The sequence below is a fragment of the Sapajus apella genome, unplaced genomic scaffold (assembly GCF_009761245.1).
Source record: "Sapajus apella isolate SASKATOON/1434 unplaced genomic scaffold, GSC_monkey_1.0 scaffold1, whole genome shotgun sequence".
NCBI classification, from domain to species: domain Eukaryota; kingdom Metazoa; phylum Chordata; class Mammalia; order Primates; family Cebidae; genus Sapajus; species Sapajus apella.
Window position 1 is genome coordinate 49,061,053 of NW_022436941.1, and position 26,160 is coordinate 49,087,212.

Below are 26,160 nucleotides of genomic sequence, written 5' to 3' on the forward strand. Positions count from 1 at the left end.
GGCTCAACTGTACTAGTTTTACAGAGCTATTCCTGAAAAATATCACATTCTTATTTGTTCAAAGACATGGGACAATTTCTCTAAAATTCAAAAGAATCTTAGAAAACAATTAAAACATTTTTTTTTAGAAAATAGGCAAAGTAAATAAGTAGCTAACACACAAAGAAGAAATATAGATAACCAATACAAGGAAAGATACTAATCAAAATTTTAAAATAACAAAACATATTTTCTTTTACAACTTAGATTTTCAAAATGAAAAAAAGTCATTAAAACCTAGTGTTGGTAATTATGAAGGGAAATATATATTCTCAGAGTATTTCAGGTGTTAGTTTTGTTTTTTTTTTTTTTTTTTTTGAGACAGAGTTTTGCTCTTGTTACCCCGGCTGGAGTGCAATGGCGCGATCTCGGCTCATCACAACCTCCGCCTCCTGGGTTCAGGCAATTCTCCTGCCTCAGCCTCCTCAGTAGCTGGGATTACAGGCACGCGTCACCATGCCCAGCTAATTTTTTGTAGTTTTAGTAGAGACGGGGTTTCACCATGTCGACCAGGATGGTCTCGATCTCTTGAACTCGTGATCCACCCGCCTCGGCCTCCCAAAGTGCTGGGATTACAGGCATGAGCCACCGCGCCCGGCCCTCAGGTGTATTTTTTTTTCCCAGAGCAGGATCTTATTCTGTCGCCCAGGCTGGAGTGCAGTGGCACAATCATAGCTCACAACAGCCTTGACATCCCAAGCTCAAGTGATCCTCCCACCTCAGCCTCCCAAGTAGCAGAGGTACACCACCATGCCTGGCCAATTTTCTTAGTTTTTGTAGCGATGGGACCCCATTATGTTGCCCAAGCCAGTCTCGAACTTCTGGGCTCAAGTCACTCCACTACCTTGGCCTCCAAAGCAGGCACACATCACCACACCCGGCTAATTTTTTAACACTGTTTTGTAGAGACAGGCTTTTCCTATGTTGCCCAGGCTGGTATTCAACTCCTGGGCTCAAATAATCCTCCCAGCTTGGCCTCACATGTTGGGATTATAAGCATGAGCCATGGCATCTGGCCTCAGGTGTATTTTTTTTAAAAGCATGTATTCATATGTAAAATGAAATTCCGTGGATCCAGCAATTCTAATTATTAATTCTCTTAATGAATACATATTTTAGAATTTGCCATTAGGATAGTAACTGCAGAGGGTGAATAGATGTAGTTGTGAGGATGTCTTGCTTTTTTTCTTTTAATTTTCAACTTTTAAGTTCAGGAATACATGTGCAGAATGTGGAGGTTACACAGGTAAAAGTGTGCCATGGTGGTTTGCTGCACAGATCATCCTATCACCTCAGTATTAAGCCCAGCATCCATTAGCTATTCTTCCTGATGCTCTCCCTCCCCCCAACCCCCACTTTGATAAGCCCCAGTGTGTGTTGTTCCCTTACGTGTGTCCATGTGTTTTCATCATTCAACTCCCACTTCTTTTGTTTGTTTGTTTGTTTGCTTGTTTTGTTTGTTTCAGCTCCCACTTGTTTGTGAGAACATGCAATGTTTGGTTTTCTATTCCTGTGTTAGTTTGCTGAAGATAATGGCGTCCAGCTCCATCCATGTCCCCTGCAAAGGACATGATCTCATTACTTTTTACGGCTGCATAGTACTCTATGGTGTATTTGTACAATATTTTCTTTATCCAGTCTATCATTGAGGGGAATTTGGGTTGATTCTATGTCTTTGCTATTGTGAATAATGCTGTAGTGAACATACACATACATGTATCTTTATAACAGAATGATTTATATTCCTTTGGTTACATACCCAGCAATGGGATTGCTGGGTCAAATGATATTTCTGCCTCTAGACCTTTGAGGAATCACGACACTGTCTTCCACAGTAGTTAAACTAATTTACATTCCCACAAACAGTGTAAATGTGTTTTCTCTGTAATGTTACCAGCATCTGTTGTTTTTGATTTTTTTTTTTTTTGAAATGGAGTTTTACTCTTTTCGCCCAGGCTGGAGTGCAGTAGCATGATCTTGGCTCACTGCAACCTCCGCCTCCCGGGTTCAAGTGATTCTCCTGCCTCAGCCTCCAGAGTAGCTGGGATTACAGGCATGGGCCACCATACCTGGCTAATTTTTGTATTTTTAGTAGAGACAGGTTTTTGCCATGTTGGGCATGCTGGTCTCAAACTCCTGACCTCTGGTGATCCACCCACCTTGGCCTCTCAATGTGCTGGGATTACAGGTGTGAGCCACTGTGCCCAGCCAGTTTTTTTACTTTTTAATCATAGCCATTCTGACTGGTATGAGATGGTATCTCATTACGGTTTTGATTTGCAATTCTCTAATGATTGGTGATGTTGAACTTTTTTCATAAGTTTGTTGTACGTCTTCTTTTGAGAGTGTCTGTTCATGTCCTTTGCCCACTTTTTAATGGGATTGTTGTTTTTCTTGTAAATTTAAGTTCCTTATAGACTCTGGCCATTAGACCTTTGTCAGATGGGTAGATTGCAAAACTTTTCTCCCATTCTGTAGGTTGTCTATTAACTCTGATGATAGTTTATTTTACTCTTTAATTTAATTAGATACCATTTATCAATTTTGGCTTTAATTGCAATTGCTTTTGGCATCTTCATAATGAAATATTTGCCTGTGACTATGTCCTGAATGGTATTGCCTAGATTTCCTTCTAGGGCTTTTATAGTTTTGCATTTTACATTTAAGTCTTTAATCCATCTTGTGTACATTTTTGTATAGGGTGTAAGGAAGTAAGTTTCAATTTTCTACATATGGCTATCCAGTTCTCCCAGCACCATTTATTAAACAGGGAATCCTTTTCCTATTGCTTGTTTTTGTCAGGTTTGTTGAAGATCAGATGGTTGTAGGTTTCTGGTCTTATTTCTGAGTTCTCTTTTCTGTTCCATTGGTCCATGTGTCTGTTCTTATACCAATACCATGCTGTTTTGGTTACTGTAGCCTTGTATTACAGTTTGAACTCAGGTAGAATGATGCCTTCAGCTTTGTTCTTTTTGCTTAGGATTGTTTTGGCTATTCAGGCTCTTTTCTCATTTCATATTAATTTTAAATTACTTTTTTCTGCATGTACTTTATCTGTATCCTCTTTATCTGTAACCCATACAGCAAAATGCATATGCAATCCTTTTAGGAATTCCCAACTGCTTATAGCCATGGTTCTCAGATTTACTGATGGTCTGTCAGAATCACCTGCAAGCTTGTTAAAAATACTAACGTTTGGACCCCACTCTGGAGATTTTGATGTAATATTTTTTAAATTGTTATATGCTGCAGTCTTCAAATCACTCGTAGAATAATATCAAAATTTCTCAATCAGAGAATAAAGACCCTCACAAATATTACTCCAAGTTATCCATCCAGTTATAATTTCCAGTATCTTCAGGGAATATATTCTTCCTACTTTCTTTCAAATTTATGATGTTTATTCTCTCCCCTGTGCTTTATTGCAGTGAAATAATACTGTATAGACTGTTGTCTCTTTCTCTGGTGAAACTTTTGCCTGGATGAATTTGCAAATCCTACTACACAGCAGTATCACACACTGGGGGTCGTAAACAACAGGAATTTGTTTTCTCACAGCTCTGAAGACTAAAAGTTTGAGATCGAGGTGTCAGCATGGTTGGTTTCTCTCTCCCTCCTCCCTCCCCTCCCTCCTACCCTCCCTCTCTCTTTCTTTCTTTCCTTCTTTCTTTCTTTGACAGCATCTCACTGTGTTGCTGCCCACGCTGGAGTGCAGTGTGGTGTGATCTCTGCTTACTGCAACCTTTGCCTCTTGGCCTCAAGCGATCCTCCCACCTCAGCCTCTTGAGTTGCTGGGACAACAGGCGCAAGCCACCATGCCTGGCTAATTTTGTTTTGTAGTTTTGGGAAGCAGGGGTTTTGGCAGGTTGCCCAGTCTGGTCTTCAACTCCTGGGCTCAAGTGATCTGCCCACCTCAGTCTCCCAAATTGCTGGGACTACAGGCATGAATCACCAGGCCTGGCCTCTTTGGCTTGTTGATGGCCATCTTCTCCCTATGTTTTTGCATGATCTTCCCTTTGTGTTTATGTCTTAATTTCCTCTTCTTATTAGGATGCTAGTCATATCAATTAGAGCTTATCCTAATGACCTCATTTTAACTACCCCTTTAAATCGCCTATCTCCAAATTCAGTCACGCTCTGAGATACCAGAGGTTAGGCTTTCAACAGATGAATTTCAGGAGGGGAGCACAATTCAGCCCATTACACCTGACCTCCAAGGCCCTCTACAGCTGAAGAATCTTCAGGTACGTCCAGCCCACACTGGTCTTCCTATATTCTGAATTTCTTTATGAGAACCGTTGTTATTTAACTGCTTTATGTGGAAATGCTCCTTGCCTCTCACATCATCTCCTTGAATATGGTTTGTCACTGCTTTGTATATATAGTCAGTAATATGTAATGCATTTAATCATTTAATGGAGTTTTGTCTCCCATTAATACAAACTTTGAGAATGCTGCTTCTTGGACATAGTAAAGGTGGTTGCTTCCAGGACTTCAACATCATGGATTAGATTGGCCAAACCACAAGGCACAGTGTCTGAGTATCAGTTCAGTGAGGCAGCTGGGAGACGGTCTATATTCAGGATTATCAGTGCTGGCAGTCACAACACACAGACTCCTAAAGCCTCAGTGGTTTCACACAGCAAAGATAGCTATATTTCTTCCTCACATTCTGGTCTGATACAGATCTGACATCTTCCACCATTTTGTAGTTATACAATTGGGCCAGTTGTCTCCAAGTGGGAAGACAGGGGAAGAGCTGGAGCATGGGGTGTCTTGAAGGGCCAGAGCTGGAAGTGACTCTGCTCCTTCTGTTCTTATCCTATTTGCAGAACTAGTCACATGGCCCAGATCGCATCCTCAGGGAAGCTAGGGAATGTGAAGAGCACATGGATATTTGTTGAACATTCTGACATTCTGTCCTATAATCCAAACCTCATCTTTTTTTTTTTTAACTAGCATTTGGGAAAACCTCAGCAACTTTCTCATGGTAGTTCCTTTAGAACTGAGCAGCATTAGGAAGGGGAACGTTCCCTCTTAGTGGGTTTCTTGAGCAGAGGATATTGGAGGTAATAGAAACAGAGTGGCAGGAAGGTAGGATCACAGATTTAGGACTGTAGCAATCTCATCTGGGGTTCTGGGGCTCTGTATTTTAGGACTCCTTCAGGTTTTGTGGACATTGTGCCAGGACTACAAAGGCTGGGGTAGAATCTGAGATTTGGGGGCCACTCGGCTTGTTGGCTCCTGAGCTATCCCAGAGCTAGGATCAGTAGGCCAATGAGTCTGGGCTGCAGGGTTGATCAGCTCTGGAGAAGTTATTTGAAATCGGTGTAATTCACTTACTAAGGTGGGGGGAAGATGCCTTTCTTCAGTGATCTGGATTGAGACATAAGACTGGATGGGTACAAGCATCCAGGAAACAAATGGGATATTTTGTTCTGGGCTTTTGACTCCTCAGAAGAAAAAGTGAGCACTATATGCCTCAATGTGGCCTCATTGCAGCTGGTGCCCAAACGTATAGTCACAAAATTAAACAGGGTAAGTCACCCTGCTTGCAATTTTGCTTGGTTGGAAAATTTAAACAATTTAAAGTTAACTGATTTCATTTTGAGTTTAATTTAGATCCATTCTGTTACATAGTCCAGCACTGCACAGGCAGTTGGCACGTGTCTTTGCAATTGCTCTCCAAGCAGTAATAATCGTCACAATATTACTTTTCACTCACAGCAGGTGCCTCCAAGGAGCTCCTGCATCAGAATTGTTTGACGGGTGGAATACAGCCCTTTAATGCGCTCAGTGCATTGAGGAACAATTGAAACATAGCTGTGATGAGGGGTAACCATTTTATGATATGGCTATTGCATTATCTCTATTGTTGTGATGGCATATCATTGGCTACCACTCATCAATAGGATTTTATGTCACAGAGTGATCTAATAAATAGCAGCAGATGGAGTTTGAGTCTCCTTGGAGAACTGACTAATCCTACAACCTGTGGAACTGCTCTCTTTACATTTTTGCCTTGGCGTTTTTCAGACATCATAAGTGAATAAGACAGAGAAACTGACAGGAGGAAAGCAAGCTGCCAGAGCTTAGAGCTGTTCTTTTGTCTGTACTGTTCAGGAGCTGAATCTTATTCAAATTCATAGTAATTTCTTTTTTCAAGCGAAGCCAACTCACATTGGGAATTGGAACTCTGCATAGTACTCAGACTAGCTAACACAGTAAGTGGGTATTTCTGGTCTCTACCACCTTCCAGAGATTTTTTTTCCCTTTCTAATTGTATTAGTCTGCTCAGGCTGCCATCACAAAATACCACAGACTGAGTGGCATAAACAGTAAAAATTTATTTTCTCTCTGTTTTGGAGGCTGGAAGTCTTAGATCAGGGTGCCAGCATAGTCAAGTTCTGGTGAGGACATTCTACTTGTCTTGCAGATGGCTGTCCTCTTGCTGTGTCCTCACAAGGAGGGAAGGGGGAGAGAGAGAAAAAGAAAGAGAGAGAGAGAGAAAGCTGAGCAAGCTCTTCGATGCCTCTGTTTCTAAGGGCACTATTCTGTTCACAAGGCCTTACCCTGAACACCTCATTGAAACCTAATTATCTTCCAAAGGGCCCATCTGCAAATATTAGATGAAGGGGGTAAGGTCTTCAATATATGAATGTTGGGAGCATAATTCAGTGCATAGCCCTAACATAATATACAAATAGGAGCACTCCACTCGAGGAGCTTCTTAGTGGATCTCACTGCTCCTCACTAGATCCCTACAATCTACTTTCAGCAGAGATAGAATTTTAAAGATACTTAAGCCAGATTACATCACTTCCCTGTCAAATCCTCCAGTAACTGCCATCACATCTAGAAAAATATACCATGGGCTGCAAGGGTCTACATGATTCAGACCCTTCCTTCTTCTGGTTTCTCCTCTGCTTACTTCAGTGCTGACATACCAGTCTCTAGGTATTCCTTAGGCACATCAAATGCTCTTCACCTTCAGGGCCTTTGCAGTTGCTCTCCCCTTGATCTGGAGCACACTTTTCCTGATATTGATTGATTGATTGAGGCAGGGTCTAGACTTGTTGCTCAAGCTGGAGTGCAGTGGCATGAACATGGCTCACTGCAAACTTGATCTCTGGGCTTCTCTGTCCTCAGCGTCCTGAGTAGCTGGTACTACAGGTGCACATCACCATGCTTGGCTAAGTTTTTTTTTTTTTTTTTTTTTTTGGTGGAGATGGAGTCTCACCATGTTACCCAAGCTGGTCTCAAACACCTGGCCTCAAGTGATCCTCCTGCCTTGGCCTACCAAAGCACTGGGATTATAGATGGAGCCACCATGCCCAGCCTGTCAACTTCTTGAAATGCTCCTTTTCCCCTAGCCGTCTCTAATTATATGTTCTGGTCAATGTGACTACTCTATCTTCAAAACACTTCATATGAAACTTTGTTGTTGTTTCTTTCTCCATATATTTCTTATGGCTAGAACAGTGCCTGATACATAGTAGGGACTGAATTAGCACTCATTGCAAAAAATAAATAAAATACTATGCACGTCCCAATGACTCCCACATTTGTTCCTCCATCCTAGTCCTCTCTCCGATTTCCAGGCCTGTATATTCCACTGTCTACTTGGCCGTCCCCAAATGATTACTTCATAAACATCTCAAATGCAAAGTTTTCAAAACTGGTTACTCCAGCTCATGCAACCTGAGTCTTTTTTCATGTTTGTCTTCACATAGTCTGGGAATCACCTTTAATTTCCCTCTTCCTCACCTCCCTATAATAACAAAGTGCTATTAATTCTATCTGTAAAATACATCATGACTATCTTCTTTGCCCCGTCTCTACCAGTGCCACTCTTGTCCAAAACACCACGCTTTCTTGCAAGATCTTTCAACAGGTCTTCCCACTTTCATTCTTTGCATACCCCTCCTTGTTTCTGAAGCAGTAGCCGAAGTGATTCTGAGTGTTTAACAGCAATAGTGAAAGTTTACTGAGTTCTACCGTATGTCAGTACTCCGTTGCTACTTGAAGATGACCAAACCAAACATGGATTTTGACCTTCTTGGAGAGTAAAATGCAAATCTGTTCATGTACCTACCCTATATAAAAGTGATACTTTTATAAAAACCTGTATAAAAGCTAAAACGTTACTCCTCAAAGAAGCTTCTCATGAAACACCTAGTTAAAAACTGAGTCGCAGCTAACACACTCTTCACAGCATTTACATTTGGTTTTATGACAGTTGGTAATTATAGATTTATGTGTAACTGCCTAAGAATGGACTCTGCCATCATCTGCTTACAATCTTGTAAGCTCTGTGTACTCGCAAGTCATGTTTTTTTTTTTTTTTTTTTTTTTTTAATTTTTGTTTGTTTTCAAGACAGGGTCTTGCTCTGTCTTCCAGACTTAAGTGCAGTGGTGCAATCACAGCTCACTGTAACCTCCAACTCCTGGGCTCAAGTGATCCTTCTGCCTCCGCCTCCCAAGTAGCTGGGACTACAGGTATACAGGTACACACCCCAACATCTGGCTAATTTTGTTTGTTTTTGTTAGCTTGTTTTTCATAGAGATGGTGAGGGGCAGGGGTCATCTCAATATTTTACCCAGGCTGCTCTCAAACTTCTGTCCTCAAGCAATCCTCCTGCCTCAGCCTCTCAAAGTGCTAGGATTACCGATGATGTTTGTATTTTTAACTGCCATATCTTCAAAGGCTGAGCCAACTACCAAGTACACAGTGGAAAAATACTTACAACTATAGCCAAAAATGAGTGGAATGCTCTCTGCCTCCCCCAAAAAGTTACCTGACAGGCTTTTAATTCTGGTCCCTTGAACAGCTTAAAATAGAATGCGCCAACAAGTTACTACAAAATGTGTAATATGCCCAGTAACTGAGAAAAGGGAAGCATGTTTTAACCATGGCTTTCATTGCAATTGTTTAGTTTTCTGTTCAACAGTAAAAAAGAATCATAGTTTCCAGTAAAGAACTTACTTGCATTTGATAATTATTTGTCATCAATTGTTCATTTGCAAAGCATAACTTTTAAAAAATCTATTCTTTAGGATAAACTGCCAATTTATTAATGGAAGTGTTGAGATTTTATTATCAAAGTGAAATGCTGCTACATAAAGCGGTGGGAAGATACACATATCTTATCCAGTTATTCAGTTATTTTTAGCCAAAACTACTTTATATATTTAATACAGGATTTTGACACAGATTTTTAAAGCCCAAAGTATCATATGATCTTGTTTTAACAGCAACAATTGTTATTACTAACCACCACAAAAGGCCTGGCCTTTAAATCCAGGCGTTTTTAATCAAAATACAAAGGCTGCAGTAGCCAATCATAATAGGATACTAATTTGGGACCAAGCCTGAGGCAATTTGTTATAACTGAACTGATCAAATCAAGTTTAGTGTCCAAACAAAGAAGGAATCTCAATCTAGGTAAGAGGCCAACAACCTATACAATCTCCAGCAGTCAAGCTGGACAACTTGCTGTTTTGCTGTAGAGCCCATGAGCAAAGAATGGTTTTACATTTTTAACTGTTGAAAAGCAATCAATACAAAATATTTTGTGACATGTAAAAGTGATATGAAATACAACTTTCACACAGCCATGGCCCATTCATTTACATATTGTCTATGCCTACTTTTGTACCACAATGAGAGTTAAGTAGTTGCAGCAGTAATATACTTTAGTAATATACTTAGTAATATACTTTACATTGAGAGCATTACAGTCACATAGGTACATAGCTAAAAAGTTTCACAAAACAATGGTTACACTATTATAATGTGCTCTGCTGCGTTCTGCTCCATTCTGTTTCATTTAAATAATATTTTAAATGTTATTTCTGATTCTGATCTGCTAATGTTTGCACTCACAGTTTGAAAAACATTCATTTGGATTTGTTTTCTCAATCCTGGTTGAATAATCGTAAATAACTGAGGAAGTTCTTAAAGAATATGAGGCTTCACTCTAGACCAGTCTCTGGATACCTGAGTGTTAGCCTTAAAAACAAACAGCAATCACCTTCTCAGGGTGATCTTATTGAGCGGCCAAGGTTGAAAACTCATCCCCTTGCTACTCGAAACGTGGTCCTCAGAGCAGCCATCTCTATATCACCTGTGAGTTTGTTAGAAAGGCAGAATTTCAGGCCCCAGTGTAGACCTACAGAATTAGCTCATGCTTCTTAGCAAGATCCTCAGGTTATTTATATGTACATACATTAAGGTGTGAGAAGCACTCATCTGAACCAGGTAAAAGTTTGATTAAGCACTGCAGCATGAGGGACTCTTCTTTGTCGGGGAAAGGAAAATGAACGTATTTGCGTCTGGTTTAAATTGGATTCAGACCTGCAAGGGCAAAATGTGAAATGGCTGAGGATAAAATGTATCCAGAACCAAAAGCCATTCCATCTGTGTGTCATTCTCTACCTGGAGGAGACCATTCAACTCTCAAAAAGGGGGATTCATACAGAACTGGGTTTCAGGAACATAGCAGGAGTGACCTTGAAATGTCAAGCCACACGACATCTAAACTGGGGCTAAGGGTGTGTGAGTTCTTCCTCCCTGTCTCCTGCTCCTCCAGGGGGATCCATTACTTGGTTTTCTCTAATCTCAACCTTCCCACCTGGGTCATAATCACACCGACTTCTAGGAATATTGGAGTCTAGGCTCTGCTACTGTCCATTTGATCAGAAACATCCATGTTTTAGAAACCAAAGCTCTCTGGGGCATTTCATCCTGGTGAGATCAAAGGCAGAGTTTCTGAGTTTTCCCTGAGTCCAAGGCTTCCCAGGGACACAGTGAGTCACAGAGGAGCCACGGAGGGGTGAGGTCTCCAACAACCTACACAAACTCCTTGGCAACTGGAACCTTGGATGGAAAGTTTTCCCCTTTAATTTCCTCAGGCTTCGTCTACAGTTTAAACTATCTGTGTTCTCACAGCATTTCCAAATCCTGGTTTTACCCTCCACTGCTGTGAGCAATTCTAGTTGGCGCTGTTGTTAACTTTTTAAGTGCTGGTAAGAGACCACAGCATTTTGTCTAGATATTTGCTTTGTTTTATTTTACTTTTGGTTTTGGTTGAGGGAGAGGATGTGAGAGTAGAGGTACTGGATCTTGAAGCAGACACTGACAGAAATTTAATCAAGTAACACTAGATCAAGACAAAAGAAATAGGAGCGATCTCTGTTTTTTAGTTCACAACTTCCTTCCAAACAAATAAATAAACAATAAGAAAACAACAAGAAAACCAGATCAAATTTTAAATGACCACATCTTAATCTGTCTAGAGAAGTTTCCACAATTTCTCTTGGATGTTATTGCTCTTACAGTCCCACTGGTAAGACAGCGCTCTTTCTAGGGCAGTGGTTTATAAAGTGTGATGCCCTGGCTGGGAGAATCTCTTCCACCTGGAAATGTGTTAGAATGTCCATTCTCAGGCTCCATCCCAGACCTACTGAATAAGAAACTGCAGGGGTAGAGTCCACCTCTCCAGGTGATTCTGCATCATGCTAAAATTTGAAGACCTCAATTACATCAGCTACAATTGAAACTGGTATTAAAGACACGTTAAGCTGATCTGGAAAACAGCTGTTTACTACCCCACACTATCTTTGGAAAAACGTTGGATTTATGAAAGCAGATTCTTAGCCTGAGCATAGGTAGATGAAGACCAACTTTTTATGGCCATCAGAGCATTTTCCTAATGAGAGCTTTGAAAACTGTAAAACATTAGCAAGTCCTGTTAATCCTCAGACTTACCTGTGGGTTGGTCACCCATTGCTGAAGATGATACACTCTAATGGACACGAATCTGTCAAAAGGAAAAGAACGTGTTGCTCCCATTTTGCAGTTGAATTAAAACTTCCAGTCAATAAACTAGATAAGTTAATGTGTATCTGGAAAGAATTAAAATGCCTCCAAACAATGTAAAGTATACCTGTCAAGATTCATTTAGCAGAAAGAGATCTCTGTTCCTGCAACTAGTACCTTAAAAGCTAAAGGATAAGTCAATATTCACACAAATACAAAGACTCATGCAGTGTATAAGATATGTTTGCCCAGTGAACCATAAAATATGGCCTAACAGAGATTTCAAAATAATCTGAAGATCTAATGTTGCTGCCCAGTTCTCTGGGATAGCTATGGTTCCTGAAAGAGATTATGCCCAGCCCCTATATAGGTGCTTAGTAGAAATACCTTGAGATCACACCAATGTGTTTTAAGGGTCACTTAAGAAAAACAAAAACAAAACCCAAAACACCTAAATCCAAAGGAAATAGAGACAAATAATTCTCCATTTAGAAAGTTGTTTTTGTTTTTTTTTTTCACAATAAATGGTAAGTTTTGAGTAATGTTTTGAATAAAAGAACCTACATGGTTTAATGGAAAAGCAGGAAAAGAGAATTCCAGGTGGAGATTCTTTTTATTCTTAAAAGTTACATATTATGCATTCATCTATCTATTCATTTGTTCATTCATTTTCTCCACATTTCTTCACACTCTGAGCTTTCCTTGCCTAAGGGATTGAAAATCATCATTAGTGATGAATATTCTGATGTATAATTACTGATTATCAAGGAAACAGAAAAGATTTGGCTAGTCACAAGCTGTGTGACCTTGAACAAATTAAGTTTTCAGGAGCCTGTTCTTTTTATTTCTACAATAAAATTATACTTTTTTTTTTAAATGATTCTTGTGAGGAGACATCCTATACATTCTACCAATGTGATTTCCTCTCAGTGAAGTGAAACATAATGTAGAAACACAGCTAACATTTATTTGGGTGTTTCATTTTGTTTGGTAAACAGGATCAATATGCCAACATTTTTTGTTCATTCTAGATTTTTTTAAAATTCAAAATATCCAGAAAGAAGTTATTCCTTCACTCAACAGTTTCACTTTTTTTTTTTTTTTTGAGTTGGAATCTTGCTTTGTCATTCATGTTGGAGTACAGTGGTGCAATCTCAGCTCACTGCAACCTCCGCCTCCCGGGTTCAAGCAATTCTCCTGCCTCAGCCTCCCGAGTAGCTGGGACTACAGGCATGCACCATCACACCAGGCTAATTTTTTTTTTTTAAGTAGAGACAGGGTTTTTACCACGTTGGCCAGGCTGGTCTTGAACTCCTGACCTCCAGTGATCTGCCTGCTTCAGCCTCCCAAAATGCTGAGATTACAGACGGGAGCCACCACGCTTGGCAAAAGTCTCATTTTTTGTCAGTGTTTTTTACCAGCCAGATTATTTGTATTAGTCAAGCTAACTATGTCTTTGTTTTCTTTACAACCTGACAACTCCAAAGAACTTCACAATCCTGCTGTCTCTTCCTCTGTAACACCACCCTTGCCTTTTCTTTTCCCTTGCTTCACCCTCTTACGTCTGAACTATGCAATAATCTGTTGCATAGTTTTCCTGCTTTCAGTATCTCCTTCTAGTCAATCTAGTCCTGACCGTGTAGTAGATAATTAGATAAGTTTTAGAACTTTACTGCATGGGTTTGACTGTTAGCTCTACCTTTTTATAGTAATATGAACTTGGCAAGTTATTTCAACAGAAATAACTTCCATTTCTTTGTCTGGAAAATGGAGACGATGAAAGTATCTATTTCACATATGGTTCTTTAGAAGATTCAGTGGTAGAGAAGATATGAAATAGAATCCAGTAAGAGCAAGCATGATATAAAATGTTAGCTGTTATTATTTTACTCACTGATGAGTTAATCTTACTAAGGCATATTATGTGATTACCCACTCACAAATCTGGAATTACTTCCCAAGACCAACAAGTTAGAGCAGAATGTTCATAAATGGCTGATGACTTTATTGAAGAACAGGTATTCCAGAAATTCCTTACTGCCCTTACCTTAAGCAACGTGTACACTGGTGCAGAAAGGGAAGGTAATATTTGCACTCAAATACAGGGAAAAAAATAGATAAATCCAGAAGACCTCATAATTCAGACTGGAGGAGCACGTGTTAGACATCCTCTCCATTTCTTGCGAATGTGGTGTCATCTTTTCCCCCAGTGGACCATTGCTTAAACCTCTGAATTTCCCAGTTCTAAACCCCCTGGTTTCTTTTTCCCATCACAACCTTGAATGTGGTCATTTGTTTGTACTTCTACTTCCAGAGAATTTCGGACACCTTACAACTGTGAGTATAGCAGGAGAAAAATAAATACGTAACACCAGGTTAAATATAATTAAATTTAAAACTGGAGCAAAATGAGCCCTCGTAAAATCTGGAGTGTTCAAACCAATTTTTCCCATGTGTGTGTTTGAATTAGACCCATAAAATGCATCCATCATCTGTTTATGAAACTAGGGACAACAAGGTCCTTCTTCCTCACCCATTCCAAGGTCAATACCCAACACCGCTGTAAAAAAAGTTAACAAGAGAAAAGCATAACACATTTATTTAAAAGATCAATAGCAAATGAGTACTCCAAAACCAAATTTACACACAAATTACAATTTAAACAAATGTTTTCTTCTGCTAATCTGCACTTGAAAAGGAAAGGATAAAGATAAATTTTTACCTGCCACTCTCCCTTCACAAGGACTATAGGCAGAGATCTTGAAATACTGACCCTGGTAAAAGCATTTTTTTTGTTTTGTTTTTTTTAAGATGGGGTTTCACCATGTTGGTCAGCTGGTCTTGAACTCCCGACCTCAGGTGATCTGCCCGCCTTGGCCTCCAAAGTGCTTGGATTACAGGCATGAGCCACCACGCCCGGCCAGTAAAAGCATTTTTTTTTACCTTTTTGCTGGCTTTCTGTCAGTTGTACCAGGATCTCAACTGCAGTATCTGGAGTGAGTCAAGTGCCTCAGCCACTCCATGTTGGATGCCAGAAACTGTAGGAGCAGAAAGAGAGAAGGTAATACCTTTTAAGGTCATGGCCGACATGTCAATACAGAAGACAAGTTAGCACAAGAAAACTATAATAAATGTATTTAATTTAAAGTTTTATGTGACAGGGAGCCTTCAGAAATCAAGACCTAAAGACACAGGGAAAACTATGTAATTTTATGTTTAGGTTCAATGAAGAATGGACAACCATATAGAAATGTAATTGGACAAAAAATGATTATAAACTAGGGGAACTTAGGAAGTCCTGTTTGATCAGATGCTTTTTGGCCCCCCGTGTGGCATTATTTCCTCTGGATATAGGGCAGGTCCCTTGTCACATGAGGGTCTTTGGGAGAGAAGGTAAAAGGCCAAAGAGTGGCACGTCTGGGTTTTATGAATTGCTTTGGGAAGAGGAGTTCTGGTTTGTATGACCTGCTCAGAGGAGAAGTGGGGAAGGAGAAAGGAGGGTTGGAGAAGTTCAGAGAGAACTTCTTGCTTCTGAAGCCCTTCCAGTCTCCTTCAGTTCCGACTACTTAGCATGGCAATGTGCCATATTTTGGGATATCATGTTCTAAGCCCCAGTACTATTCTATGTATCACTGATCTCTATGTTTCTACATCTCTATCTATACATAAATTAGGCAGGCAACTGACTTATAGGGGTGAAGGATGGAGATTGTCAGTTTTTATATCTGATAATAAACAGTAAAGTGTTGATATATTCAGATACTCAATGTTCTTCTTGTTTTCTGTTTCTTTTTCTTTTTTTTTTTTTTTTAAGACAGAGTCTCACTCGGTCATCCAGGCTGGAGTGCAGTGGTGCTATCTCAGCTCACTGCAATCTCCACCTCCCGGGTTCAAGCGATTCTCCTGCCTCAGTCTCCTGAGTAGCTGGGACTACAGGTGCGTGCCACTAAGCCCTGCTAATTTTTTGTGTTTTTGGTAGAGACGGGATTTCACCATGTTAGCTAGGATGGTCTTGATCTTCTGACCACGTGATCCACCCGCCTCAGCTGCCCAAAGTGCTAGAATTATAGGCGTGAGCCACTGAGCCTTACCTCAATGTTCTTCTAAAAGCTGAATCCATTGTTCTACTAAAATTTGAAGAATTTGGAGGGAAAACTGATACTTTTATCCCAAAATAAACTTCAAAGTTGTTCAAAATAAAACTAAATGTTTTTGAATAAATATTGAAATAATGGGAAAGACTGTAGGTATTTAAAAATAATCTGCTGGATTATTTATAATAAAATATATTATTTATAATTTCTTATATTATTTATAATATATTTTATTATAATTATTTACAATAAAATATATTATTTATAATAAAATATGTAACAAAAATATAGCTATGTGAAAAGCCTACATCTCAGTTTCACAGAAATAAAATACATAATGAGATTCGAAACAGATTAGCAGAGACTTAGAATGTAGGATTATTTTTCAAGAAACATGAATAAATTTACTTCTCAGTATAAAAAAGAAAATGAACAATATCCTCCACATTCTAATGTAATAAAAAAATTAAGGAATAGAGAAGAACTGTTTCAAATATTGATGTATGTGTGGGTTGGCCACATGTCCTTTTTTATACTGGATAGTCCGTGTTTGCATGTGTGGTCCTGTTGTGACTGTTTTTAATGCCACCTTTCACTCTTCACAATGTCTTGGTTTAAATGTACATTAAATGTTCATCCTATGTATATAAAATTAGATGAAGAATGTTTTATATGTTCACTAAGTAAAATTGTCTGATTTGCAAAAGTAGCGCTCTAACTGAAACTACCTGTTCATTTGGAAACAAACCAAATAACCTTCTAAATGAGTGTTGCTTCTTGGAGATGTGAAGACTTCCCAACTTTGTTTTACATACAATGATAAAAGTTCTGCCTGGATTCAGAAATTTCAGTGTTTAGTAGGGATTACCATTTCATTCTTTCCATTCGATAAGCCACCTCTAGCCGACCTCTGGGAAGGGCTAGGATTTCTGGCAGGGACATGGGGCAGCTGAGAACTTGAGGCTAAACAAAACTCCATTAAAAGTAGGGATTAAGGGGAGGATGTTAATCTCATGCAAGTTCTCTTGACAAATCCTAAAGGAGCTAATATAATCATAGGTCACAAACCAACTGTGAAGATTAATTAAATGCTTAGGTTAATTCTCCCAATTCACTTCCCCAATTTTCCATAAAAAGTACTTCCAAGTCCTTATAACTTTAAGCTCTTTCCCATTCATGAGCTCTTTAGAAAAGCAGTAGAGACTTCTGGGGTGTTCCAGGGAGAGTTCTTACAGGCAGCCAACAGAGTCCAAGACTTCAGTGTAATATTGCCAACTTGCAAATATTAAGAGGAAACTACCCATGACTCTTCAGACAGATGCCTCCAGAGATAGCTTTAGTTTGCACCATTAGGTCATCGCTATGATTTTTTTTTTCCTCCATGAAACTGCATTCGAAAACTATCAAAATAGACAACAAAGGTATGATTTTTTAAAAATCAAGGTCTCAAGCTCATTTAGGGAAACACTATCATCATTTTCACGTTAGATCTCCCATATAATTTAATGAATACATAAGTGAGTATATGAAATGATGCATGAAAACATTCTTATTAAAAGCGTTATACAAATGGAAGGCATTATTATGGTTATCACTTCACCTGTCTGAATCCTTCAGATTCCTTGGGGCTCTTGGCCACAGGATAGACAGTACAATGTTTACAGCTGAATTGCAGCTAGACCATTTGGAGTCCCAAAGGTGAAGTTTATCAGCTTCCTCTTCAAGTAAGTGGGCGGGAGGTGGGGCAAGTATTGTTGCAAGGCTAATATGTTCATTTCTTCCTCCTTCCCAAACTTGTTTTGACAGTCAGATGAGCCAGCCAACTTATGAAGACAGTAGGTTGGGTCGGGAATAAATCCTTGTTCTGGATTTTTTTCCCCTCTTTGAACAGCAGCTTCAAGTTGATTCAGGTTTTACTTGTCTTTTCTTGAGTTCAACATTTATGCTTCTAAGAATGATTTTTTTTTTTCCTGAAACTCAAAGAGGCAAATGAAAGGGAAAGAATAATCAAGAAAAAAATGGAAAATGAAGGGGGAACAGAAAGAAAGCTAGAAGAAAAGAGGAAAAGATTAAAGTGGAAATTACTTTTGGGCATTGCCTTCTCATCTTCTGTTTCAGTTTCCTCTTCTGTAACACAGAGATAATCATAGTAAATAACTTTTAGGAAAGTTAGTGGGGCCAGGTGCAGTGGTTCATGCTAGTAATCCCAGCCCTTTGGGAGGCCGAGGCAGGCAGATCACTTGAGGCCAGGAGTTTTAGACCAGCCTGGCCAACATGATAAAACCTCGTCTCTACTAAAATGCAAAAAATATTAGCTGGGTATTTTGGTGCCTGCCTGAATCTCAGCTTCTCAGGAGGCTGAGGCAGGAGAATCCCTTGAACCACGGAGGCAGAGGTTTTTCCAAGAAAATGACATGATTCAACAAATAACTCAGTACCTTTTGCAATAGAAATACTTACAAAGTAGCCAGAGATGCCTCATAGGTTACAGCTAATCTCACTGAAGAGTCATTCTCTGAGCCCAAGGATTGTTTGATGCCAAGCCTAAACAGCTGTTACCTGGATTGTGGACTCAGCTGGTTTGATTCTGTATAGTGTGACAGGCAGTAACTAGAAAAGATAGATCATAAAAGGCCTTAAGAAATACTCTTCAATTTAGGTGTGGTTTTTTCCAAGTTACCCTGTTTTTCACTGAACTCAGCTCCACCCAGGGGTGAGAGGAGTCAGTAGCCAGTCAGAGAGAAATGACTTTGTAAAGCTCTACAAACAGAGAAACAAGGAAGGAGGAAGCTGGAGGAGGAAGCTGATGCCTCCATCTTTACCCTGGAGTGCAATGTTTATGTGAAGTGGGGAACCATCTAATCTTAAGCTCAGCGAGCAAGTTCCAAGAAAGTTTGTATCCCAGGCCTCACTTTTGGTGAATCTCTGAGGAGGCCTCCCTGGTCTCTTGAACTCCTGGTCCTACCCAAGCTGAGAGAAATTCTGTGCCCCATTTAGTTACAATCTTAGTTCTGAGATACAAGTGGTATCCAGGGCATTTGCAATATAGGAAAAAATTAGCAATAGCAACTATAATTTTCATATACCCAAACATTTAAATACACACTATGTGCCAAAGGATCAAGAAACACACATTTTTTTTTTCCCTGTGCTGTCACCTGGATGTCCTTGGCCTTGCATAGGGGAACTGCTGTAATGTCAGAAGACTGTTATGGAAGAGAACAAGTCATGGAAAAGACATTTAAAATTATCTAGCTCTGTAGAGCTTGTTCCTTGTTGTGTATTAGAATCATCTGGAGAATTGTACAAAATACCAATACCAAGCCCTACTCTCAAAAATTAATCTTCTGGGCTGGGGATAGGCAAAATTATTTTTTTAATTTCTCCAGGATGATTCTAAAGTACAGTAGAGCAGAAACACAAATATTTATGTGTGTCTCTTTACTATATAACAGTGTCTAATATATAATAAGGTTCCCAAAATAACTGTTACAAGAGGATAGAATAAATGTGTAAATTAATTAATAAACATGTTAAGTCAAACCTTTTTCTAGAAAGCTGGAAACAAAAGCAAATATTTTGAGATATGAGCTTGATTTGCTCCTACACTTCACTGGGGTGAATTTTCTCAGTATTGTACAATGTGATCAAGTGCAGTACAAATAAAAATTGACTACCGGCTCAAATGTATACTCTGAAGATGCCATTAAAAAGATGTGGTACTTTTTTTTTTTTTTTTTTTTGTGACGGAGTCTAGCACTGTCACCCGGGCTGGAGGGCAATGGCGCGATCTTGGCTCACTGCAACCTCTACCTCCCAGGTTCAAGCAATTCTGCCTCAGCCTCCCGAGTAGCTGGGACTACAGGCATCCGCCACCATGCCTGGCTTTTTTTTTTTTTTTGTATTTTTAGTAGAGATGGGGTTCTGTAACCGGGTTTTGGGGTGTGGGGGAGGTGAGAGAAGTTTGTAGGTTCTTGGTCTCCGCTATCTCAAGAATGAGAGAGGGGACCACTGCAGTTGCGCGGTAAGCTCATAAATACCAGACGCAAGAAGTGTTGCAGAAAAGTTATTTATTTAGAGAGAGAGAGAATAAAGGAGAAGAAGAGAGAAAGACTTCCACACGAGAGTGTCTGGAAGGGGATCCAAACATGGAGTCCAAAGAGGCGGGGAGGAAGGGGACTTTTAACCTGGGAGGAGCCCCCACCTTCTCTAAGACCCCAGGTCAATGAAAGGAGGTCCTTAGAATTTCCGCTGGAGTGATTGACTTTTGACCCTTTCCCCTGCCCGCAAAAGTTAAAACAGAGACGTTCCATCTCCTGGATGGAAAGAGATGGGAGGGGTGCGTGGTGCTGGGAAGTTCTTGCCCTTAAAACTATGTCCCCTTGTGTACCCGGAAAGAGAACACATTCCCTCAGTTTCACTATGTTGGCCAGGCTAGTCTCGAACTCCCGACTTCCCGATCCACCCGCCTTGGCCTCCATAATTGCTGGGATTACAGGCGTCAGCCACTGTGCCCTGCCAAGGTGTGGTGCTTCTAAAACTACATGCAAAAACTTTTTTATATGCCTCCCTTTAAGAGGTGGACTCTAATTTTCTGCCGCTTGAGTGATGGCTGGATTTAATGACTTGTTTCTAATCAATAGAATAAAGTGGAAGTTGTGATGTGTAACTTCAGAGATTAAGTAACAAAAAGGCACTGTGATTATTGCTCTCTCTCTCTCTCTCTCTCTCTGTGTGTGTGTGTGTGTGTGTGTGTGTGTGTGTGTGTGTGTTTATGAGAGAGAGAGAGAGAGAGATCACTGGCTTTAGGGAAAACAGCTGACATACTGTGAGGAGGTCAGGTAGAAGCCCACATTGGGATGAACTGAGACCTTCTGCCAACAGCAGTTTTAGTGAACCATCTTGAAAGTGGATCCTATAGGCGTGTCAAGCCATCAGATGATTTCTCATGAAGTTGCAGTTTTGTCTGACAGCTTGATCCAGCTAAGCTGTTCTCAGAATCCTGATCCTCAGAAATTATGTGAATAATAAATGCTTGTTGTTCAAGGCTGCTAAATCTTGGTGTAATTTGTTATTCAGCAGTGGGTAACTAATACAGGAATCCATGATCCCTGGCCTCCACAAATTTACAATGCAGTTGGAAAAGTAGTTTACAGGCACAAAAAAACAACAAACTACAAAAGAGTTTAAATATTCTATCAGATGAACAGGACTACGGCGGGGTAGAACTTGAGGGGATATCATCCACATGATGGTCTTTATGCATTGCATGTCCTGAAGCACTGTGGACTTAACAACAAGTAATAATTTAAAGGAAGAAATCAAAGTTATAAAGGTTTGAATTGATAAGATTTCGGTAGACACAGTGAGAAGACTAACAAGTCTCAAGATATGTCTTTGGGAATCTCTCATAGTTATGAGATGTCTGTTGAAGCCAGTGATGTAGTTCCATTATACACACACACACACACACACACACACACACACGTGTGTGTGTGTGTGTGTGTGTGTGTATCTATAATGAGCTCACTGAGATTGCATGCAGTATGCTACCAAAACAGACAGATCAATAAAAAATTGCAGTTGAAGTAGCTGATTGGTGCAAGTTCAGTTTTCTTGGCTTTAATGTTAACATTGTTCTTGGCATTTGTTTGTTTTTGAGATATAGTTTCAGTCTCTTGCCCCAGCTAGGGTGCAGTTGCACAATCTTGGCTCACTGCCCCCAAACTACGCCTCCTGGGTTCAAGTGATTCCTGTGCCTCAGCCTCCCAAGTAGCTGGGATTACAGGCGCACACCACCATGCCTGGCTGATTTTTATATCGTTAGCAGAGACAGGGCTTTGCCATGTTGGCCAGGCTGGTCTCAGACTCTTGACCTCAAGTGATTCTCCCACCTTGGCCAACCAAAGTGCTGGGATTACAGGCATGAGCCACTGAGCCCAGCCTGTTCTTGGCATTTTGTTTTTGTTGTTGCTGTGTGTTGTGTTTTCTTTGAACTGTACCAGGAGTAGGCCTCTGGTCACCGTTTGTACAACATGACCTAGCACTGTCAAAGGTGATTAGAGATTGAAATTCAGATTTAAACGGAAACAATCTGAGATCCGTTTGCAGGAATTTAGAATTAGGATTTAGGCCAGGTGCCGTGGGTCACACTTGTAATCCTAGCACTTTGGGAGGCGGAGGTGGGCAGATGGCTTGAGCCCAGGAGTTAGAGAATAACCTGGGTGACACAGCAAAACCTCTCCTCCACAAAAAAAAAAAAAAAAAAAAAAAAAAGCTGAGCGTGGTGGTACACACCTGCACAATTGTAGTCCCAGTTAGTCGGGAGGCTCAAAGAAGGCTCAAGCGATCCTCCTGGTGGGAATATCATATGAGCTCAGGAGGTCAAGGCTGCAGTAAGCTGAGGTTATACCACTGCACTTCAGCCTGGGTGACAGAGCGAGACCCTCTCTCAAAGAAAAAAAAAAAGAGTAGGGACTTAGTTGGGCTTCCTTTCCTCCCTCTCTCCCTTCCTTCCTTCCTTCATTCCTTTCTTCCTTCCTTCCTTCTTTCCAAGGTCTCACTCTGTTGCCCAGGCTGGAGAGCAGTGGCATGATCTCGGCTCACTGCAACTTCCACCTCCCAGATTCAAGCAAACCTTGTGCCTCAGCCTCCTGAGTAGCTGGGATTACAGGAGAGTGCCACTACACCTGGCTAGTTTTTGTATTTTTAGTAGAGATAAGGTTTTGCCATTTTGCCTAGGCTCGTCTTGAACTCCTGGACTCAAGCGATCTGCCCACCTGGCCCTCTGAAGTGCTGGGACTGTAGGTGTGAGCCACAATGCCTAGCCTGAGGTACTTCCTTAAGTGGAGGAAACATTGGTATATGTTGTCAGTTATTTTCTTCCATATTAATCAGGAAGCATAGAGATCTAGTTAAGAGAGACACAAAGGGGAGAGACAGGTAGGGGAGAGAGTTCCATAGCTTCCATGAAATATCTCTGTAACTTTTTTTTTTTTTTTTTTTTTTGAGACGGAGTTTCGCTCTTGTTACCCAGCTGGAGTGCAATGGCGCGATCTCGGCTCACCGCAACCTCCACCTCCTGGGTTCAGGCAATTCTCCTGCCTCAGCCTCCTGAGTAGCTGGGATTACAGGCACGCGCCACCATGCCCAACTAATTTTTTGTAGTTTTAGTAGAGACAGGGTTTTACCATGTTGACCAGGATGGTCTCGATCCCACCGCGCCCGGCCGTAACTTTTAAATGAATTGTTAATTGCCCTGGTTACAAGTAAATCTTTCTGGCCAGGCACGGTGGCTCATGCATGTAATCCCAGCGCTTTGGGAGGCTGAGGCAGGTGGATCACATGAGGTCAGGAGTTCGAGGCCAGCCTGACCAACATGGAGAAACCCCATCTCTAAAAAATAAAATACAGCCGGGCGCGGTGGCGCACGCCTGTAATCCCAGCACTTTGGGAGGCCGAGGCGGGTGGATCACGAGGTCAAGAGATCAAGACCATCCTGGTCAACATGGTGAAACCCCGTCTCTACTAAAAATACAAAAAATTAGTTGGGCATGGTGGCGCGTGCCTGTAATCCCAGCCACTCAGGAGGCCGAGGCAGGAGAATTGCCTGAACCCAGGAGACGGAGGTTGCGGTGAGCCGAGGTTGCGGTGAGCCGAGATCACGCCATTGCACTCCAGCCTGGGTAACAAGAGCGAAACTCTGTCCCAAAAATAAAATAAAATAAAATTAAATTAAATTAAATACAAAAATAAAAAATAAAAAAAAAGTAAATATTTCTGCAACCAAAAGAACCCAACTACAATACCATTCATGATTTTATAGTTTAGACTATTAATATTAAAAATGACCTGACCTTTGTCTATTGCATAGTATAATGAGGTCCCAATGGCAAAGCATCTATTATTTTGTACTTTAAGTGATTTTCTTTTTCCTAACTTCTCAAAGAAATGGCACAAGTAAAAGAATTTATAAACAACATCTGTCTAGCTCATGTTATTGGTTATTTGTGTGAAAATTTGTCTTATTACTCACACAAGATTATTTTTTTACCTTCTGGAAAAGAATAACGCACGATTTCCTGTAAGTAAAAAACCAGGGAAAATTTTTAATTCTGATCTAAGTTATTTCTTCACTTTTAATTATGACAACTACTATTACCCCATCCAGCCAGAAAAAAAGTTTGACCTGATGTAAATAAAGCTTAGAATTATGTTGATTTAAAAAGTTTCAATAGTAATGGTAGGGTAATTTAAATAAAAAGGACTGTCGTTACTCCTATGTGAAATACAGATAAAAGAGTTAATAAGATAAGCCTAAAAAAAGTTTGAAAAACTATAACATGTTCTATAAACATACTATATCTTTATTACTATAATTAAGCTAATTTTACTATATATGATTAATTGAATAGGTACAAGCAAAGACTAAGCAATCCAGCAATATTTCTCTCTATTTTCTTTACCAGCAGCGTTTCAGATGATTCTGAATTCCAAAGGAAGTGGTAAGATCTTTTCATTGTCGGTTTTTCCTTTTGTTTCTGGGGAAGGATCATATCTGGCTTAGTGACGTCTATTGTAAGATATTGTTTTTCAGAATATTTTAGCTCATCTTTTGGGTCACTGATCTCAGGTCTGAAAATTGCAAAATGTTTCCAAATGCAGCTTGTTCCTTAGAGCACTCCTCTTTCATAACCCTAGTTATGAAACTAGTAACTCAGGCTATGTGTCCTGGTGCAGAGGATTTATCTTTTCATCTCAGGAAATTTTGAAGAATTTAAAACATGTATCAGAGTATCCAAAATTGTTATATTAGTCTTTTATGAAAAATTTAACTTCTTATTTCTGCTTCTATCGCCTGTGAGATTTTCTTTATTGTGCCGATTATATTGTTTCTTGCACTTGCTGTGAATTTTTTTTATTTTTTTGAGAAGGGTGTCTTACTCTGTCAACTAGGTTGGAGTGCAGTGGCATCATCTCAGCTCACCGCAACCTCTGCCTCCCAGGCTCAAGCTATCCTCCCACCTCAGCCTCTCAAATAGTTGGGATTACAGGTGTGGGCCTCCATGCCCGGCTAATTTTTCTATTTTTAGTAGAGATGGGGTTTCGCCATATTGCCCAGGTGGGTCTGAACTCCTGAGCTCAGGCGATCCACCCACCTGGGCCTCCCACAGTGCTAAGATTACAGGCATGAGTCACAGAGCCCTGTCTTACACTTGGTATTAATGCTTCCTTATGGTAGCCAGTGGTGATTCTATCAGCTTATTTCCCCCTCAGTTTTTATTCCTTGCAAAGATTGAAGAAATTAATACAATCTAAGGCAAAGATTTAACTTCAGAAACGTGATATTTTTGGAACTCAAGATAGAGTGGTGAGTCAGCAGGGAGTAATACACTTGGTTCACGGGAAGAATAGCTTTGGGTGGGTTGAAATGATAAAGCCAGAGCCAGGTGTGGTGGCTCACACTTGTAATCTTAGCACTTTGAGAGCCGCAGTGGGAGGATCACTTGAGCTCAGGAGTTTGAAACTAGCATGCAACTTAGTGAGACCTTGTCTCTATACAAAAATTTTAAAAAGTTAGCCAGGCATGGTGGTGCATGCCTGTAGTCCCAGCTGCTTGGGAGGCTGAGGCAGGAGGATTGCCTGTGCCTGAGAGGTCAAGGCTGCAGTGAGTCCTGATTGTACCACTGCACTTCAGCCTGGCCAGCAGAGTGAGATCCTATCTCTTTTTTTTAAAAAAAGTCATTTATTTCATTCTCCAAAAAATTTGTAGGATGGAAGAGCATGTATACTCTATAATCTTATTTTACCATTATTACATTTTTCTTTAAAATACATGGTATTTTCTTTGAAATGAAGCTTTAGCATTATTAGAGAGAACTGTGACCTATAACTCTTCAATCCCCAAAAGGAGGCTTATTAAATCAAGCATCATATGTACTTCTTTACATACCATAAGTATATTGTACTGCCATTGGGAGTGATGTAGAAGCCATATTTTAAAAAATTTTCCAGATTTGGCCATGAATTTAATAGTTTTGGCCAATGTCTATGATGCTTTTACAGTCCTTTAAGGATCAGTTACTGCTGGAGGTGTAGTCCCAGCTACTTGGGAGGCTGAGGCAGGAGGATGGTTGTGCCTGAGAGGTCAAGGCTGCAGTGAGCCATGATTGTGCCACTGCACTCCAGTCTGGCCAGCAGAGTGAG

The 26,160-nt window shown here is 40.3% G+C and overlaps 1 long non-coding RNA gene across 1 annotated transcript; it reads right to left on the reverse strand.

Annotated features, from left to right (window-relative positions):
* Positions 1-14,789: 14,789 nt before the first annotated feature.
* On the reverse strand, positions 14,790-24,629 carry LOC116550311. The gene is made up of 3 exons (XR_004268329.1): positions 24,420-24,629; positions 24,008-24,035; positions 14,790-14,898 (listed from the first exon to the last, which is right to left on the reverse strand). It is a non-coding gene; the product is annotated as an uncharacterized LOC116550311 (long non-coding RNA).
* Positions 24,630-26,160: the final 1,531 nt, after the last annotated feature.